This window comes from Amblyomma americanum, chromosome 1, assembly GCF_052857255.1.
Source record: "Amblyomma americanum isolate KBUSLIRL-KWMA chromosome 1, ASM5285725v1, whole genome shotgun sequence".
Lineage (NCBI taxonomy): Eukaryota > Metazoa > Arthropoda > Arachnida > Ixodida > Ixodidae > Amblyomma > Amblyomma americanum.
In genome coordinates, this window is record NC_135497.1 from 346,065,937 (window position 1) to 346,084,593 (window position 18,657).

General features: G+C 46.5%; 1 long non-coding RNA gene and 1 pseudogene across 1 annotated transcript in view; both read right to left on the reverse strand.

The window, feature by feature from the left end:
* LOC144100067 (uncharacterized) overlaps window positions 1-18,657 on the reverse strand; it is an 80,459-nt gene that overhangs the window by 29,906 nt on the left and 31,896 nt on the right. The window lies entirely within an intron of this gene.
* On the reverse strand, window positions 4,273-4,393 carry LOC144116671 (U2 spliceosomal RNA; annotated as a pseudogene).

The window sequence follows — 18,657 nt, forward strand, 5'->3', positions numbered from 1 at the left end:
AGGCTTTGATACCCTGCTCTGGCCTATTCAGGTTCATTCAGGCTTCGAGTGCTGCGTGCTTGGATTTCTTCCAAGCTATACTGGCAGTGACCCTTCCATTAATTGCTTCCAACCACTCCCAGCTCTTTAGTCACACAATCCCCTATGTACGCATGTTTTTGTAAAGGAATTCCAGAAAATTTCTATGGTCTATACAGGAGAGGCTAGAAAGGAAATGGAAATACCCGAGCTGGTCCCCGTCCCATAAGGAGTGGCCTACCTGGACCGTCCAGGCAGTAGGACAGTCATGAGAACGTCCCGCGAGAGATTTTTCCGGCAGGTCGATGCATATGCCTTTTAATTCAATCCAGCAAACGCAAAAACTAATAAAACGAAGTGGTGATTGACTATGATTCGATCAAGTACAATCCAGCCATGTTGTTCAATATCTATGGGCTTTATATGTTTTTGTTTTACTCATTTTCATATTTATTACCTTGGCTGCATGCACTCTAAAACTACTATATTTTGAAAAAAAAATATTTGTGGGAAAAACTGGGAAATTTTGAGCCAACAACTGAGAAAAACCAACTGGCCAATGCGGCAACACTGTCAATGTCACTTATAATAACGTCATTGGAAAAGGGGATACACGGAGAAAAGCTTCTGCAATTGCAGTGCTGAGATTGTGAATTGAAGTCAACCATGGAGCTTTCAAAATACGCAGAACAGAGCCGTGAGGTAAAGGATAAAAGAAGTGAAAGAAGGAAGGGAGAAAGAGGTGTCGTAGTGGAGGGCTCCGCGCCGGAGCCTCGGCAAGCCGCGGCTCCTCTTTCTCTCTTTCTTCTTTCACTCCCACCATCCAGTGTTCAGTGAGATCACAGCGTCGGTTCTCCGTCAGGTAGTTACACACAGTGACCGAACGCTCCGCGAGTTCTACCTTGAACGATTAATAACTGGACGCCCCACTCCAGTTGTAACCAACACAGTGCTGTGCGCGTGTGTTTTAATTCCTCCAACATGAACTAATCACGCGCACAACCTGGACACATTTCTTATTGTGTAAATAGTTTGTACATATTACTTCTCCCCCTATCCTATCTTCCTGTCCCCTCACCTCTTTCATTTCATTTCTCCATTCTGCCTGCTATCCTTTATTTCCGCTGCCCCAGCTCAGGCGCTTCAGCATCGATGGCAGATGCCGGGGCTAACAAAAATCTTTTCCTTCCTTTTTACTATTATTTTTAATAAAACCACTACCACCTGAGATCACAGCGCCATCTGTGGCAGCAACTACTAATCACGTTTCGAGATTTCGTGGCATTGCTACCACCCTGAGATCACAGCGCCATCTGTGGCAGTAACTAGAAAACAGCAGATCTCGCATTGAGACTTGCATCGCCATCTACAATAGCATTGTAGAAACAACCACCTGCCGCGTGCCAATGATGACGTCACGGTCAAATATGGTGGATAGAGGTAGAACTATGCGAGTATGACGTCAGGGGACGAAATGGCGGCACAGTTTAGCTTTCTCAAATTCAAGATGGCGGACATTAAAATTTGTTGTGCCCTCGCATCTATTTTCCCCCTCACCTCCCCGCCCCAACAAATATTCTATAACGGGTAGCAAAACTGTCGCCTTAAAGGGGCCATGACATGGTCGTTCTTCATATTGCAGTTCTGTGCTTCAGTAACTAATACAAGAGGTTATGATTCAGTTTCCGAAATTTGGCTGCCCTGGACGCACTGTAGAATTAAAAAAATTCGATCGAAATTGAGAACGGGGAACTCCTCCCACCGGCAGCGACCGCCATATTGAATGCTCTCGTGACGTCACTAGGGCCTACACGGAGCAACGTCGTCTGCTCTCGTTGCTGCAACGTGCGCAGCGAGGTCCCGTTCCCCCCTGTACTTTCGCAGGTGATCGAAGTAGCAGTTGTCCCCCATATATGAATGACTGGTACCGCAAAAGCGATAATAACAGCAACGCAGTTTTTCTTCGGTATAGGTAGGGCCCGGTCACACTAGGCCGATGCGACGGCGATCGGCAGTCGGTTGGCTGGTCGGTATGCAAATGCCGTCGCTGACGCACCGGTCTGTCACGCTAGACCGACGACGACGACGCCAGCACGACCAACGACCCCGTATCGCAGTAGTGTAAAGAGTGAACTTAGTGGGAACTGGCAGAGTGTGGTGGGGGACTAGTTGGTATGACATTCTATCAACTTAAGACCTTGAAAACTTATTGGTCCTGATCATGCCAGCCACGGCGACATACGTGATGTGCGTGCACCAGCGAAGATGTGCTTTCATTCGGTGCTTGCTCGTAGAACCTTTCGGCGAGACTAGCGAGTACTTCTTTCGGGGAGACTAGCGACACGGGCAGAAAACGCCGCACGACGGTGCCGCTCGCCGCCGTCGCCTGCATGGGCTTGTGCAGCCGAGCGAAAGCTTCACGCCCGGTCAATAGACGGCCCGAAAAACTCTGCTTGTGTACCTTATCCGTATCGAAAAAAGCGAAACGAGCGGCTGCATTTCATATCTCCACACTTTCTTACTAATCAGCGGGGAACTCTTGCCAGATTCTTGAATTTCGGTCAACGGTGGGGCGCCGGTCCCTTTCGTGACGAGGCCTAGCGAGTACGCAGGATTCGTGTCTGCGATTTCGGCGATTGCGGAGAGCGAATGCGCAAGTTTTAGAGCCCGAAAATAGCTGTCGAGCGTAGTTTTGGCTACAGTGCCCTCAAAGCGACGACTGCCTACATCGCAGGGCGCGAGTACAACGAGGGGGGAAGTGTCGATATGTGACCCGGTCTTCACAGCATGTGCTTTGAAGGCAGCCGGCAGCAGCCATCGGCGTCGACTGTGGACAACAAATCTGGTTGTTTTCCTTAATTCAAGTAATGCCCGAACGTATTTTTGGCTAGAGCGATTTAAAATCAAATATTGTTGACATAAGAGGAAGGAGATACAATTAAGCGGGAAGCGCCGGTCCTACGCGAAGCGTTTCCCAAGCAGGCGGTATAGCATCAGCGGCACTTAATTATTGCAATGTTATCATAGTGTGTAAATGAGTAAAACTACAATCTGTGAGCAATACTACGTAATATTTAAGATAAGCAGAGCCCACCTTGCGTTTTATGCCACGCAAACGAGCAGTACTGTTTGCGCACAGCTATGTAAACAACCCCAGCGCGGGGCTGCAGTTGTAATCGTCGCATTCCTGGCCACAATGCGCACGCACAGTAAAAGCTAAATGATGTACTATTATTTTCAAGCACTCATTTAGACGGCGGCGACTATTCTTCGGTGCGGGCAGTGAAAGCATTCGAGTCGCGTAGGGTTTTGCGAACGCCTTGGTTCCTGCAAAAGGGTTCTACGAGCCGAAGGAAATGTATGTTCGACTTACAAATGCACACACGCAGCGGGGAAGTCGTCTCATTCGGCACTTTTCCCTCCTCCTTTCGTGCTTCAAGGTTACTCTAATGCATCCTTGTGGTAATTTGAGTTTAATTATCGAGCCGATGAATAATGGAGAAGAAATTGGTAGCCAGCTACACGCCGCAGCTTTCACGGCGCACATCGGCGATGGCACACACGGCACGTGCCGCTTTTCACATACGGGAGCACTTGACTGCTCAAGAGAGACCACGCTCATAACATACAAATAACATGTTTCTGAGCGTAAATAATAAAGGAGGGGTTCATCGATTTCTGTTTCCTCAACAATCACAAAACGGGCGCCACGAGCAAGTCTGCTTTCCTAAGGATTACTCAGCTCGCGTACTAAGCTGAAGGCTTCCGAAAAGAAAACACGGAAAATGCATTTTATTTCCATAACCCAAAAAAAAGAAAACTTTTCGAGCGACCGCCGTCTACGGTGTGCATGCAAGCACCTCAACAGCACGCAGCAGACGACGCGGGGCGGGTATGCCCCTGGTATGTCAGCGATCAGAGATTGCCAGACCAGCAAGAAGTTTGCAGAAGAAATGAAAAAAACTCGTTTTGAAAATATATACCGCACAGAATCAACTAAAACTTGGGGAATTTTAATTTAATGTGTTGAACATTAAATGCGATAAGCAGGGTATGCGTGAAAACAGGCTGCCATGGCCCCTTCAAGGGACCGCCATACAATCATACATTCTGTCTGTCTGCTATTGCCAGGAAGAAAGAAAAGGAAAGTCACAGGCCTGCTCACTGGCTCAAGCCGAGCCACAATCGCTACCACGTGCAGAAAGTAGGAGAGTTGAAAGATGGGATAGAAAGACAGGATAATAATGACGCGCTAAAGACAAGGCCGATCCCGGAGGTAGTGCAATACCGGGCCAACCGGTGGCGGAAGGGAAGCAACCTTCAAACTCTCCGCCACATTTCCAAAAATAAGTTTAATAGGACCCGTAACAGATATTCTACGGGGTCCGGACATTCGCACCTTCAATCATACATTTATATAATCTCCCACAATATGAGGCACCCATCCGGGGACAGTTGTGTACGCAATTTGGTAGGCAAATAAAACCTTATGCGTTGTCGTATAAATAGAACCACAATTAAATAATAGGTAAACATAGTATACATGCATTTACTAATTGAAGCGTTACCATACTGCACCGCAAGCTGAATTTTAGACCCACATTGACCCCCAAACGAAGCAAATTTCGTTTGGGACTATCTTTGGGGCCTGTAACTCGACAACGGGTAGACGTGCATAGGAATTTCCCTGATAGATGGCGCTAGGCGTCGATCGCTCCGCTAACGCTCGTTACTTCAAGGTCTTCCAGACGGCGGAGGCCTTTTTGATGATTACATATTAGCCGAACAGCCAAAGATGCTTCTATCAGTACGCACGCGGACGCACGCACAGATTGAGTGTCATTTGATAAAAGTTGAGGCGCAGTTTCATTCAATTAATCGAAATTCATTGCCAAGGCCAGCCCGAGGGAATGCGGCTTCCACAAGTTACGGGACCGTGCGATGCATAGATACGAGGAATTGCGGACAGCAGTCTCGGTACAGGGAGACGAAAAGCAAATAAGTATATTATGACCAGGAGCAGCAATGGCAGCCTGACTACGCCCAGTGCAGGATAAAAACATCTCCCATATCTCTTCAATAAACCCCGTCCTGTGCCAGCTGCGGCCAGCTTATCCCCGCAAGCTTCCTAATCTCATCCGCCAACGTGACTTCCTGCCGCCCCCTGCTACGCTTGACTTCTTTTGGAACCCATTCCTTTACACTTAACGACCATCGCCGATCTTGCCTTCGCATTACAGGCCTGGCCCATGCCCATTTCTTCTTGACTTCAGCTAGGATGTCATTAACTCGCGTGTGTTCCCTGAGCCGCTCGGCTCTCTTCCTGTACCTTGACGTTACACCTATCATTCTCCTTTCCATAGCAGGGTGCGTTCTCCGCAATATAATTTTTACTCGCATGCTGCAACACAAATGCGCTGAACCTTCCAATGGTCTGAGTTATATATATGTGAGTACTATGCAGTGTGCTGGACTTTTCCACCTGGGGCAAGAGCCTTTGTCTGACCATGAGCCTTTAGCTCCTGCTCCGTTTCCTGCGTAGAGAGAAATGAAATAAGGAAAGAACTGAAGAAAGAACCATTTTCAATAACCTCAGTGCTAAGTTAGAATTCAACGGCGCCGGTGGGTCGTCACCCCCCCCCCCCACCCCTTTTGGGAGCAGTCGTCTCCAGTAGAGGGGAGGCTACTCTGAGGCGCGATGCCCGCGTTAATCCTTTCGACTCCGGCGCCGACTCGTCGCTATGCACAGGCCGCCACCACGTGCAGATGGCTTATAACTGCCCCCGCACGATGCTCCGCGTCTCGCCGTCTCTTCCCCCGCTGACCGGCCGTGCACGAGGGGTTAGAACAACGACTGTGCGTCGCGCGCTTCGGACGCTGCCCCAGGGCCGTGGGAAACGGGGAGTGGGACCCCGAACTGCCTTGTCAGAGTCACAAGGGGGCGACGACCTTCCCGCTGAGGAGCTTCCTTTTACTGTCAGCGGAGACAGCAGAGATGATGTGTGGGCGCCTCTGTGGCGCCTCGATTGGTTGCACAGGTATCGAGCTGTGTATGCGAAACCGGGCGCCCTGCACGTTCGAGCAGGGTTGGGGCTTCACAGAGTCGGGCTCTGGCGAACCCTGGGCTCCGCCCATTTCTATGTACGGTGTCATTGCACTGCTATTGGTTCAAATGGGGCGAGAGCTGGTTTAGTAATGCTCCACCCAATTATCAAAGGGTTTAAAACCCGCTGCAAACAAAGAGTTAAAGGAGCGTGCCGAGTGTTTGTCTCGGCCGCTTTTAAAAAGCCTTTTTTTTTCAACTGCCTTTTTCCCACCTGCCTTGTATTTCGATCCCGTCTTTAATAAATCACTTTTGTTTGGTAAGAAGTTGCTGCCCCAACCGCCAACGTGTCGCCGGACGAGCGGACGAAGACCCGAAGGGCTCTTCGTACTGCTAACCTCCGTGTATACGATCACCGGCCAGCGTGGCACCGTCATTCATCGCTCGGGACGGGCAACCGACCAACACCAATTCGGCCATCTAGAGTGAATGTGTGTTGAGGGCGTGAGGAAAGTTTAACTGGTGCCGTGACCAGGATTGCAGGAAAGGTTAACTGGTTTACGAGACCAGGATTTAGGACAAGTTTAACTCTCAGCGTTTCTGCCCCATATTTGAGAACCGGTAAGATACAGCTGCGATATTGATATCTATCCCTCCGTAACAATACACTTTCCGCCTGAGGGATAATCGTAAACTGGTATCATAATCTGAGAGTGCCTGCTAAATAAACGAACTCCACCTCACTCTTATTCTCCTAGTCGTTTCACTCTCATGCTTCGTACCTGCGGCCACTATCTACCTTATCTACCCTTACATGTTCCAACACTTCTCTGCCTATCGTAAACTGCTGTTCTCTCCCGAGGCTGTTGAAGTTTTTTCTTAATTTTTTCATACTAATTCCATGATCCACCGGTTTGCTCTGCCTGTCCAGGCCCTCGACCATGCTTTCCAATTTATCCTCTTAATTACTTAACAAGGAATTGTCATCAGCGAGCCATATATTACAAAAGTATTTTCTATTATCATTTATCCCCAATTCTTCCCAGTAAAGTTCACAGAATGCCTCCTGTTGACACGCGGTGAGTAGTACTAGATAGAACATTTCTCCTTGCCTGACACCGTTCCTGATCGCCATTTTATCTCTTTATCTGTGCTATAGATATTTTATGGAACCCTTACATGCGCCTCTTCTACACGCGGCTTACGCAATGCCTGCATGAATGTTGAGGCTTCGACTGAGTCAAGTGTTTTGTCTTAATCTATGAAAGATATATGGAGAGGATGGTTATATGATGCGCTTTTGTCTACCACCTGATCGACGGTGTGAATATGGTCCATTGTCATGTATCCTTTCCGAAAGCCAGCCTGGTCCTTTGGTTGAATGCAGTCACCTGACTCGATTAGCGATTACCTTAGTAAATACCTTGTAAATAACGACAATACGCTGATCAGTCTGAACTTTTTCAAGTCCTTGACGTCTCCTTTCTGGTGGATCAAGATGATGTTAACGCTCTCGCAATGATTCCGGTGCTCTGGAGGTCATGAGGCACTGCTTGGTTTTATGGGGTTTAACGCCCCAAAGAGAGTCAGGCTATGAGGCACGCCATAGTGGAGGGCTGTGGATAAATTTGACCACCCGGTTCTTTTACGTTCACTGACATCGCACAGTACATGGGCCTCTAGCATTTCGCCTCCATCGAATTGCGAATGACGCGGCCGGGATCAAACCCGTGTCTTTCGCATCAGCAGCCGAGCACCATAACCATTGAGCCACCGCGGCGGTGTGAAGCACGGCGTATACAGAGTGACAATTCTATCTAGCGCAATGTCCCTACCGTCCTTGAACGAATCTGCAGTTACTTGATCCCCAACAGGCGCCTTTCCTCTTTGCATACCATGAAAGGCTTTCTTTAGTTTCTCTTTCGTTACGAACGGAATGTCTAATTCTTCAAGACCACTGGATTCATCATTACCATCTAGGCTATTTCACCTCCTGTAGAGACCTGTGAAGAAATCTTCGGCTATTTTAACCAGCTTATCCACGTTCGTAATCACATTTCCCTCGTTGTCTGTAAGGGCGCCGGTTGATTTTTCCCAAAGACTAATTTCCTCTTGACTGCTTTTAAGCTGCCTCCCTTTTTTACAGCATGCTCGATCCTCTTCATTACTCTTCCTTACGTCATTTACCTAACGATTTTTGAATAGCTCAGGCCGTTCTATTCTATCTATGGGGTTAGAAGCTTTCATACTTTGCCTTTTCTTAATCAGGCATTTTGTCTCCTGAGAGAGCGTGTCAGTAAGCTGTGTAGTCACCCTCCGCCTAATTTTAATGCGCACACAATAATGATAATTGTGAGATTATCATTAATCTTTTAAACATTGAGGTCATCGTCCTCCGCTAATGCGGAATGTCTGTTCTGAAGTGAGATCCTGAATTATTCTAATTTCCCTTTTACCGCTTGCTCCTTAGTAGGCTTCTTTATTACAAGTTTCTTCTGGTCTCTGTTCCAATCTAAGCTAACTCGAGAACTCAGCATCCTATAGTCCCTACATCTCACGTAGCCAAACACATCAACATGCAGCATTACGGCAGGATGCGCCCACAAAATGAAGTCTATTTCATTTTTAGTATCGGGATCTTTCAAGTCCACTTACGGTTCCCCCATTTTGCGAAAGAAATTATTCATGATACGCAAACTAGTTCGTTCCGCAAATTCTGCTAATAAATTCCCCTGGCAATTCAAGAACCTGTGCCGTAGTCTCCCACTGCCTTGTCGCCTGCCTGCTTCTTGCCTGTCTTGACTTTGAAGTCACCCATAAGGACAGTGTACCGCGTTCATCCTCGACTCATTTCCGATTCCACGGCTTCATACAAGCTTTAGACTATCACCTAATCATGACTGGATGTAGGTTCATAGGCTTGTACAACCTGCAGTTTGTACCTCTTATTAAGCTTCATTACGATAACTGCCTCCCTATAATTAATGCTGGAGTACTCCTCTATATTGCCAGCTATACCCTTATTAACCAGGAATCCCACATCTAGCTTCTTTCTTTCTTTCTTTCTTTCTTTCTTTCTTTCTTTCTTTCTTTCTTTCTTTCTTTCTTTCTTTCTTTCCTCTTTCTTTCTTTCTTTCTTTCCTCCTTTCTTTCTTTCTTTCCTTCTTTCCTTCCTTCCTTCCTTCCTTCCTTCCTTCTTTCTTTCTTTCTTTCTTTCTTTCTTTTTCTTTCTCTCTTTCTTTCTTTCTTCCTTGATTGCTTGCTTTCTTCCTTTCGTTCATTCTCTCTTTCATTCTTTTAAATATTTCTCTCTTTCTTCCTTTTGCGTTCCTTCCCTCTTTCTTTGCTTCATTTTCTCGTGGGTTTGCTTCTCTCTTTTTGATCGCCGCAGATGGTGCTTTAGTGAGCCCCGCACGCATGACATGGAAGCAGTCGGGGTTGCTACCAAACTTTGGCGCTTTGTCTCTTGTGCGAAGAGTTAAAGATAGCGGACAAAAGAATTTCGACACTGAAAGGAGCTAGAACGATTTTTATGGCTATTATCACAGAGCTAGCTATACATTTGAAATCCTAAGAAAAAGTAGACAGGCTCCTGCACATACTCCTTTAAGATGCCACCGGTCACCCAAGGAAAGGTTTTTGGATAGAAGGCTGACTTGGGAACATAATCTGAAGCCCAATTACGGCTTGCTTTTCTTTCGTTTTCTCTTGCAGACTTGTTTACGTTAAAGACACGCGCAAGCGCACCGCCATAACTTAATTAACAGTTGTTTTGGGAATGGATCGTCGCTGAGAGCGGGGAACAGAAAACAGCAAACTGACAGCGCGAGAATGGAAGGAACGTGCGTGGAAAAAATCAAGTCACGGATCATAGCAGTGGAGAGAACAACATTCTGGGCAATTTCGGCCGAAAACGACGTTCAGGCTTTCTTGTCTTCACTTCTTCCTTTACTTTCTCTATAATAAGTGATTGCTCGTCTGAAGTTTTCCCTCTCGGGAGCAGACGAATGTGGCCAATTTAGCTGCGCTGCGTCCGCCTACTGCTAACGAAATTTGGAGCCTTTCGCCTGCCTCCTACAGCCACGCTCCCGCCCTCCTCGATGGAGTCTGGCGCGAGTCGGCGCGTGCTTTGATTATGCGGTGCATTCTCATTTCCGAACGGTTCTGCCGCCGTCGCACCAATCAATCTTCGGTTCAGTTCGTACCAAGAGCGCACTTTCTCTGTGCGCGTTTCCTCTAGAGCTGCGCTGCGTTCTGCGCGAGCGGCTTGCATGGCGGCGCATTGGTGGCTGCGTTGCAGGGATGCAGGGTTAGTGGGCTCGATTCTTGAGCGCCTTTCACTGGGGAGGAAAATAAATTGCCAGAACAAAATGCCTCCACTGTTCGTAGTGTGCCCTTGGTGTAAGACGTATAGTCGACGCGGCCTAATCAGAGGCCGCCACCAGCGCCGGTCTACCGTGAAGGAGAGCCGCGACAACTACTTGACACCAGTTACACCAGATAGTAAACAACTGTCATGGCTATCTACGTTGTGGGGCCACACTATCTCTTGGTTTGTGATGAACAGATTATGCGTGCCCATAACGAGATTTACGCCGACGAAAAAACTAGACCGAAAGGTGTAACCAGAGTTTACCGCGCGTTTACTCTCGAAAAAAAATGAATCAAAACCAAAAGAGAAAAATAATGTGCTTAAGTGAAACCACAGGGACCATACTCTTTGTCGATTCGTTCTCTGATTTATTATTTTCTTCTTTGATATTTGTCAGCGCGACTATATATAGAGAGGCGGCTTAATGAGGAATAGAGATTTTAGACGGCGAGGGAAAAACGCCGACATGCTAGTCTTTGTTGAAGAGGGCATTTCGGATAGAAAAAGAGTAAGATAAGAGTGCAGAGAGTTTTCTCATCCTTCATTCGTGTTGCTTGATCGCTCAACAGATGATCACATAACATGCACGAACAAGAAAACGGGGGGGGGGGGGGGGGGAAGCAAGCGACTGCCACAGGTTTGTAGTGTAGCATCTGCAGCTTACAGAGTAAATGCGGAACAGAGCAGATAGGGAAGGAAACAGAAGAAACAAGTAAAGCACTACCGTACACACGACACAACAGCACCTCTGCGCAAAATTTACGATTACACAGATTAAAAAAATAACAGCAAGACGCGTACATTAAAAAATTATGCGAGCACTTTGCCAATCTAAGGTGCGGCAAGGCGAAAGGCTTTGACCTTGCCGACTGCGATTCTAGCTTCGCAGGTTCCCATACCAGTGGCACTCCCAAAGGCTTCTTCTTTTTATCTAAAAGACGTTGTTGGCGCTTGCGGTGCGCTTTCTCTGGCCTTTTCCTTCTTCTTTTCTTCTGTGACTTCTGGCCTCTCTGGTGGTGGCGCGCTGGTGGCGCCACCAGTGCGCGCGCCGTTAACATGACGACCTCGGGTGTGACGTCAACATCTTCCGTCGCTATATCGACGTCCGCGCTATATCGGCCCATTTGGTTGTTTTCTTTGTTTTTTTCGCTATAATTAGATATAATAATATAACTAATAACTCTAAAGTCATCAAACTTGGCTCAGGGGTTAGATTTTGTCCCCTCTATCTGATGTTACCTTTCGTTTTCTGCTATCCTGATAAGTTGCCGTGTTATTCGTGGAAGACAGCGTTACACCAGACGCGCGAGTATGAGCCATTAAACGCTTTCGCCTTAAAATGGGTGGCCCTACACTTGAGACGATGATATAAATATAAAGTAGGAGTGTCATCATCGGCGATCCAAAGCAGGAGCCTTGAGGAAAGTAAACATTGTACGGCGAGCTTTATCGCCCCGAAGACGGTGGCAACTCGTGAAGAGCAATTTCTCCGGTTCGGAAGAAGGCAATGCGAGTGGCCAGCAGCCTCTGAAAAGCGTAGCACCACGCACATGAACAGCTGGGAAGACCAAAATTGGGCGAGATGCAATCGCGGTGGCGGTGCGCGTGGGGCAAAAGAAAGTGGATGCCCGCAATTGCATTCAAAACTGCGGCATTTTCAGACTATTCATAACCTTATGGTTGGTTTCTTCTTTCTTACTCAATCATACCTTAAGCACCAAAATTCGCCTTACTTTGTGGGGTATTTGTTATACTTTCAGTACTTTCAGCACTGGTCTTTCTGTAGCAATCATGTAAGTATTAAAACGCGTCTTTTCCGCATATATACGAGTATATATATATATATATATATATATATATATATATATATATATATATATATATATATATATATATATATATATATATATATATATATATATATATATATAGGGAGCCAACAGTCACCGAAACCAAGGTGCATAGGGGAATGTTTAATTTTTTATGTGTTGTGTTTATCAGTGGGATAATAATACTTGGATTAATCTATCGCTTAGAGATGCAGCGATGGCGTAGAGGTAGAACATCCGCCTCGCGTGCAAGAGGACTGGGGCTCAAATCATGGTGCCGCGCATTTCTCCACCGGGTTTAAAAAAAAAAAAAATCCGCGTGTCGATGGAATTGCATAACCAGGCCTGGAGTGCGGCCTTATCTCGGTGACCAGAACCGACAACGCACTCTCTCACCAGAGCAGGATTTGGCCACCCTGGTGTAGTACTTGGCCACAACCTTCTATGATCAAACCAATTAACCCTCGGCCCTCAGTCCCCAGCGGCTGCAGAGCAACTGACCACGGCGGCGGTCAGACCTGTGACGCAGCGGAGGGTGCTAAGAATCTCTGGCTCCGGACAGGCCGCCATTGGAATCTGAACCTGGCAACGTTTAACGCTAGAACTTTAGCTAGTGAGGCTAGCCTAGCAGTGCTGTTCGAGGAACTAGCGGGAATTAAATGGGATGTGATAGGGCTTAGCGAAGCTAGGAGGACAGGTGAGGCGTATACAGTACTAAAAGACGGACACATACTGTGCTATCGCGGGTTAGAGGATAGACGAGAACTAGGTGTGGGTTTCCTCATTAATAAGGATATAGCGGGCAACGTAGAGGAGTCCTACAGTATTAACGAGAGGGTAGCAGCTATAGTAATTAGGCTGAATAGGAGGTACAAGCTGAAAGTGGTGCAGGCCTACGCACCCACATCCAGCCATGATGACCAGACCGTTGAAAGCTTCTATGAGGACGTAGAATCAGCAATGAATATAGTAAAATCGCAGTACACTGTACTGATGGGCGACTTCAATGCGAAGGTGGGCGAGAAGCAGGCTGACGACCACGCGGTAGGTGACTATGGGATAGGCTCTAGAAATAGCAGGGGAGAGTTATTAGTCGAATTCGCGGATATAAATAATTTACGGATCATGAATACCTTCTTCCGCAAACGAGAAAACAGGAAGTGGACCTGGAAGAGCCCCAATGGTGAGATTAAAAATGAAATCGACTTCATACTATGCGCTAAACCTGGCATCATTCAGGATGTGGCCGTCCTCGGAAGGGTTCGTTGCAGCGACCATAGAATGGTAAGGTCTAGAATTAGCTTAGACTTGAAGAGGGAACGGAAGAAGCTAGCGAAGAAGACCCTTAACGAGTTAGCCGTAAGAGGGAAAGCACAGGAGTTTAGGATGGCGCTGCAAAACAGATACTCGGCTTTAACTGAGGAAGATGATCTTGATGTTCATTCAATGCACGATAGCCTGACATCAATAATTACGGAGTGCGCAGTAGAAGTAGGCGGTAGGACAGTTCGAAAAGATACCGGGAAGCTATCTCAGGTGACGAAAGATCTGATTAAGAAGCGCCAAAACATGAAGGCATCTAACACTACCGCTAGAATAGAACTAACGGAGCTATCAAAGTTAATAAATAAGCGCAAGGTAGCCGACCTAAGGAAGTTTAATATGGAGAGAATCGAGCATACTATAAAGAACGGAGGTAACCTAAAAACAGTGAAGAGGAAACTAGGCATAGGTAAAAACCAGATGTATGCATTAAGAGACAAGCAGGGCAATGTGATTAGCAATATGGATAAGATAGTTAACGTAGCCGAAGAGTTCTACACAGACCTGTACAGTAGCCAATGTAATCAGAGCGCTAATGAGAAAGACAGCAGTGCACAGCAATGCGTCATCCCGCCAGTAACGAAAGATGAAGGAAAGAAAGCCTTAGAAGCAATGAAAAAGGGAAAAGCAGCTGGGGAGGATCAGGTAACAGCAGATCTGTTGAAGGATGGAGGGGACATCGTGCTAGAAAAACTAGCCACCCTGTATACGCAATGCCTTATGACCTCGACTGTACCAGAAGCTTGGAAGAAAGCAAACATTATCTTAATTCACAAGAAGGGAGACGCCAAGGACTTGAAAAATGACAGGCCGATCAGCTTACTATCCATTGCCTACAAAGTATTTACTAAGGTAATCGCTAATAGAGTCAGGGCAACGTTAGACTTTAGTCAACCAAATGATCAGGCAGGCTTTCGTAAAGGATATTCCACAACAGATCATATTCACACGATCAATCAGGTGATAGAGAAATGCGCAGAATATAACGAACCTCTATATATAGCTTTCCTTGATTACGAGAAACCATTCGACTCAGTGGAAACCTCAGCAGTCATACAGGCATTGCGTAATCAGGGGGTAGAAGAGCCTTATGTCAAAATACTGGAAGATATATATAGCAACTGCACAGCTACTATAGTCCTCCATAAAGTCAGCAATAAAATTCCAATAAGGAAGGGCGTCAGGCAAGGAGACACGATCTCGCCAATGCTGGTCACCGCATGTTTGCAGGAGGTATTTCGAGGCCTGAATTGGGAACAGTTGGGAATAAGAATAAATGGAGAATACCTAAATAATCTGCGATTTGCTGATGACATTGCCTTGCTGAGTCACTCAGGAGGTGAACTGCAAATCATGATCAACGAGTTAGACAGGCAGAGCAGATCGATGGGTCTAAAAATTAACATGCAGAAAAGCAAGGTAATGGTCAACAGCTTAGCAAGGGAACAACAGTTCACAATTGGCAGCGAGAGCCTAGAAATTGTGCCGGAATACGTCTACTTAGGGCAGGTAGTGACAGCTGATCCGGATCATGAGAGGGAGATAACTAGAAGGATAAGAATGGGGTGGAGCGCATATGGCAAATTCTCGCAGATCATGAGTGGCAGTTTACCAATTTCCCTCAAGAGGAAAGTGTACAAGAGCATAATCTTACCGGTACTCACCTACGGGGCAGAAACGTGGAGGCTAACGAAAAGAGTTCAGCTTAAGTTAAGGACAACGCAGCGAGCCATGGAAAGAAAAATGATAGGTGTAACGTTAAGAGATCGGAAGCGGGCAGAGTGGGTGAGGGAACAAACACGGGTTAATGACATCCTAGTCGAAATCAAGAGAAAGATATGGGCTTGGGCAGGGCATGTAATGCGAAGGCAAGATAACCGCTGGTCCTTAAGGGTAACGGAGTGGATTCCAAGAGAAAGTAAGCGTAGCAGGGGGCGGCAGAAGGTTAGATGGGCGGATGAGATTAAGAAGTTTGCAGGCAAAGGGTGGATGCAGCTGGCAAAGGATAGGGTTAATTGGAGAGACATGGGAGAGGCCTTTGCCCTGCAGTGGGTGTAGTAAGGCTGATGATGATGATAATGATGATGATAATGAAAATTACTTATAAAGCAGCAGAAAAAACAACCCTGCCGCCCGTGGGATCCGAACCCACGACCTCCTAATATCGCGTCCGGTGCTCTACCAACTGAGCTACGGCGACGGCTGTCCAATCTGCTGCTCTCGTGGGTATTCATGTCTGTTGGGTGTAAGCGAACCTTGAGGAAGTTGACACACACACACACACACACACACACACACACACACACACACACACACACACACACACACACACACACACACACACACACACACACACACACACACACACACACACACACACACACACACACACACACACACACACACACACACACACACACACACACACACACACACACACACACACACACACACACACACACACACACACACACACACACACACACACACACACACACGCACGCGCACACGCACACGCACGCCCGCACACACACACACACACACACACACACACACACACACACACACACACACACACACACACACACACACACACACACACACACACGCGCAAAACATACGTGTTGCACGCGCTGTATTGAGAGTTTTGAAGCGAGAGCTTCACTACGCTAGATAAAGCCGATTTCGCCCTGCTTTGCCGGTTGACCTTCAAGTGAGCCAGAGGTCAAGTGTGGCTATAGGTCTTACCATATGTGTTCCATCATGGTGTCGCCCCACTTGACCTTTGACCTTTTACCTCTCGATTCGCCGGCAGAGGGCGGTAGAATAGGCCGCAGCGTTCAATGGGTGACCAACGTCTTGCGATGAGCCATTAATTTAACTGCCACCTGCCAGGGTGGCAGGATATGGGCGCGCTTATCCAGTGTGCGGAATGCAATCAACGATACAGACGCCAAGCCGCGTCTGCTTGCCCGAAGCACTACAGCTTTCGCTCTCTAGCCAGGTTCAGCAGTAGTTAAACCGGAGCTAATTTTTTCTTACTTGAATTTTAGACTGTATTGAGATGTCTAGTTACATTGATTGGAGAGGGTTCGCAATCGCAGTCACAAAGTCAGCCTGGCCATCAGTATTGTTTGCTTTAAACCACTTCAGCGTTTTTTTTTCTTTAATTATGAAGTTTCCGAGAAAGCTGTGTAGCTTTCCTTTGTAGCCGTATGGCTGCGCACGGGTGGATGTCAATGAGTAATTACCCCCTTATTAGAAATCTACCCCAGCTTAGGGAGTTCCCCTGAATATTTGACCAACAGGTTTTTTTATATTCATTTGGATAAGGAGACAAAGTAAACACAGTAATATAAAACAGTTAACAGATTTGTAACGTGCCTAACTCACCGCTTTTCTCTTTCATGTCAGCCGAGTCTAGTTTAATGCCCTAGGTCACAGAATTAACTGTTATTTTTAGTATAGCATTTAATAATTGCCTCTTATATTTTGAACACTTATCATATTCACTAATACCATGTTTTAAAAGAGGCTCCAGTAATGATGTGCAAATCATTCCTCTAAGGTGAAGCGGATATTTCCTACGAAGGTGATATATCACGGCCGCAATGGGCCTAATATTTTTCGAGAAGTATGCGATGAGGTCGCTTGAAGTGAGCTGTTGGTCAAAGTGGATGCCCAGATATATTAGCAGTTCTCTCTACTTGCATGGTTTCGAAGTCACATGAGTAACAATGAATGAGCGCAAGCAGAGTGGCTGATTCAGAGGAACCATTTTAGGAGAGTTCTAAAAACACGTCAGTTTTATCTTGTGAAGGTTTAAAAAAAGGAAATTTTGCGAGAAATAGTCGACTACTTCAGCTACATCTAGTTGAATTGTTTAAACGCCTGCATAATAATCAGTGGCTTCAAGTACCAGCGCTATACCACCAGTGTACTGAAATACTGTTACGTGGCCCAAGGCGTGGACAACGCAAGAACGACCCAGGCACAGCGCACAGACCTAAAGCACAGAGCCCGCACAGAGCACAGGGCACCTAAGCCCAGAACACGCGCACCACCTACACACTTCGTTCATCTCGTCTTTATTCACAATATCTATTGCAATATTTTTGAATTAAGCTGCAATAAACCCAAATCAGAGACATAAACGTCAAAAAATAGTGGGTCAAGGGGAGCAGGTGTTTCAGGGAAGTAAGCCACTAATATTTAAAATAGTCTTCTTCCCGTAACAAGAAGCTTTTTTCGGCATAGTAATGTCAGTATCAGCGGACGTCAAAAAACAGGCGAATCATGTTAAGTATAGTAAGCGATTGACCAAATTTAAATGTTTAACTTTTTAACTATTAGCGATGGGCCTCCGATCGCCATTAAAGATCTGTAGCCGGCCGTTACTAGTAGATAAAGGTCGACTAATAAAATTTAGTCAATCAGTTTACTAGTTAACATGATTCGCCTGTGTTGTGACGTCCGCCAAAACTTGTACTGCTATGCCGAAAAAACCTTGTATTCACTTCAAAAATACTAGTTTTAATAGTTAGTGACGGACTTCCCTGGAACGCCTGATACTTCCTAGGGGTAGATAAAATTTAATACCTTTAAAATGTCCGTACGTACTACATAGCTTAACACACTGCAGCCTATCTCTAAAATAATTGGCAAAAATGTTTAAAATGACCACCTAAATCAAGCCAACTTAATTTTTCTAGCAGTGACGTATGGTATATAGTATCAAATGCTCTGGTACCAAATGGACAATCATTGGTCTGAAATGGGATTTTATTTATACAACAGAGCCGCACCACCGGTCGCCACCGCGGTGGCTCAGTGGTTGTGGTGTTCGGCTGCTGACGCGAAAGACTCGGGTTCGATTCTGACAGCGGTGGTCGCATTTCGATGGAGGCGGAATGCTAGAGGCCTATGTACTGTATGATGCCAGTGCACATTAAAGAACCCCAGGAGCTAACCAGGGGATCTCAGCTAAGGCGTCCCTAATAGCCTGAATCGCTTCGGGACGTTAAATTGCGTTAACCGCAAACCACAATGCATGTACAGTCATGGACAAAAGT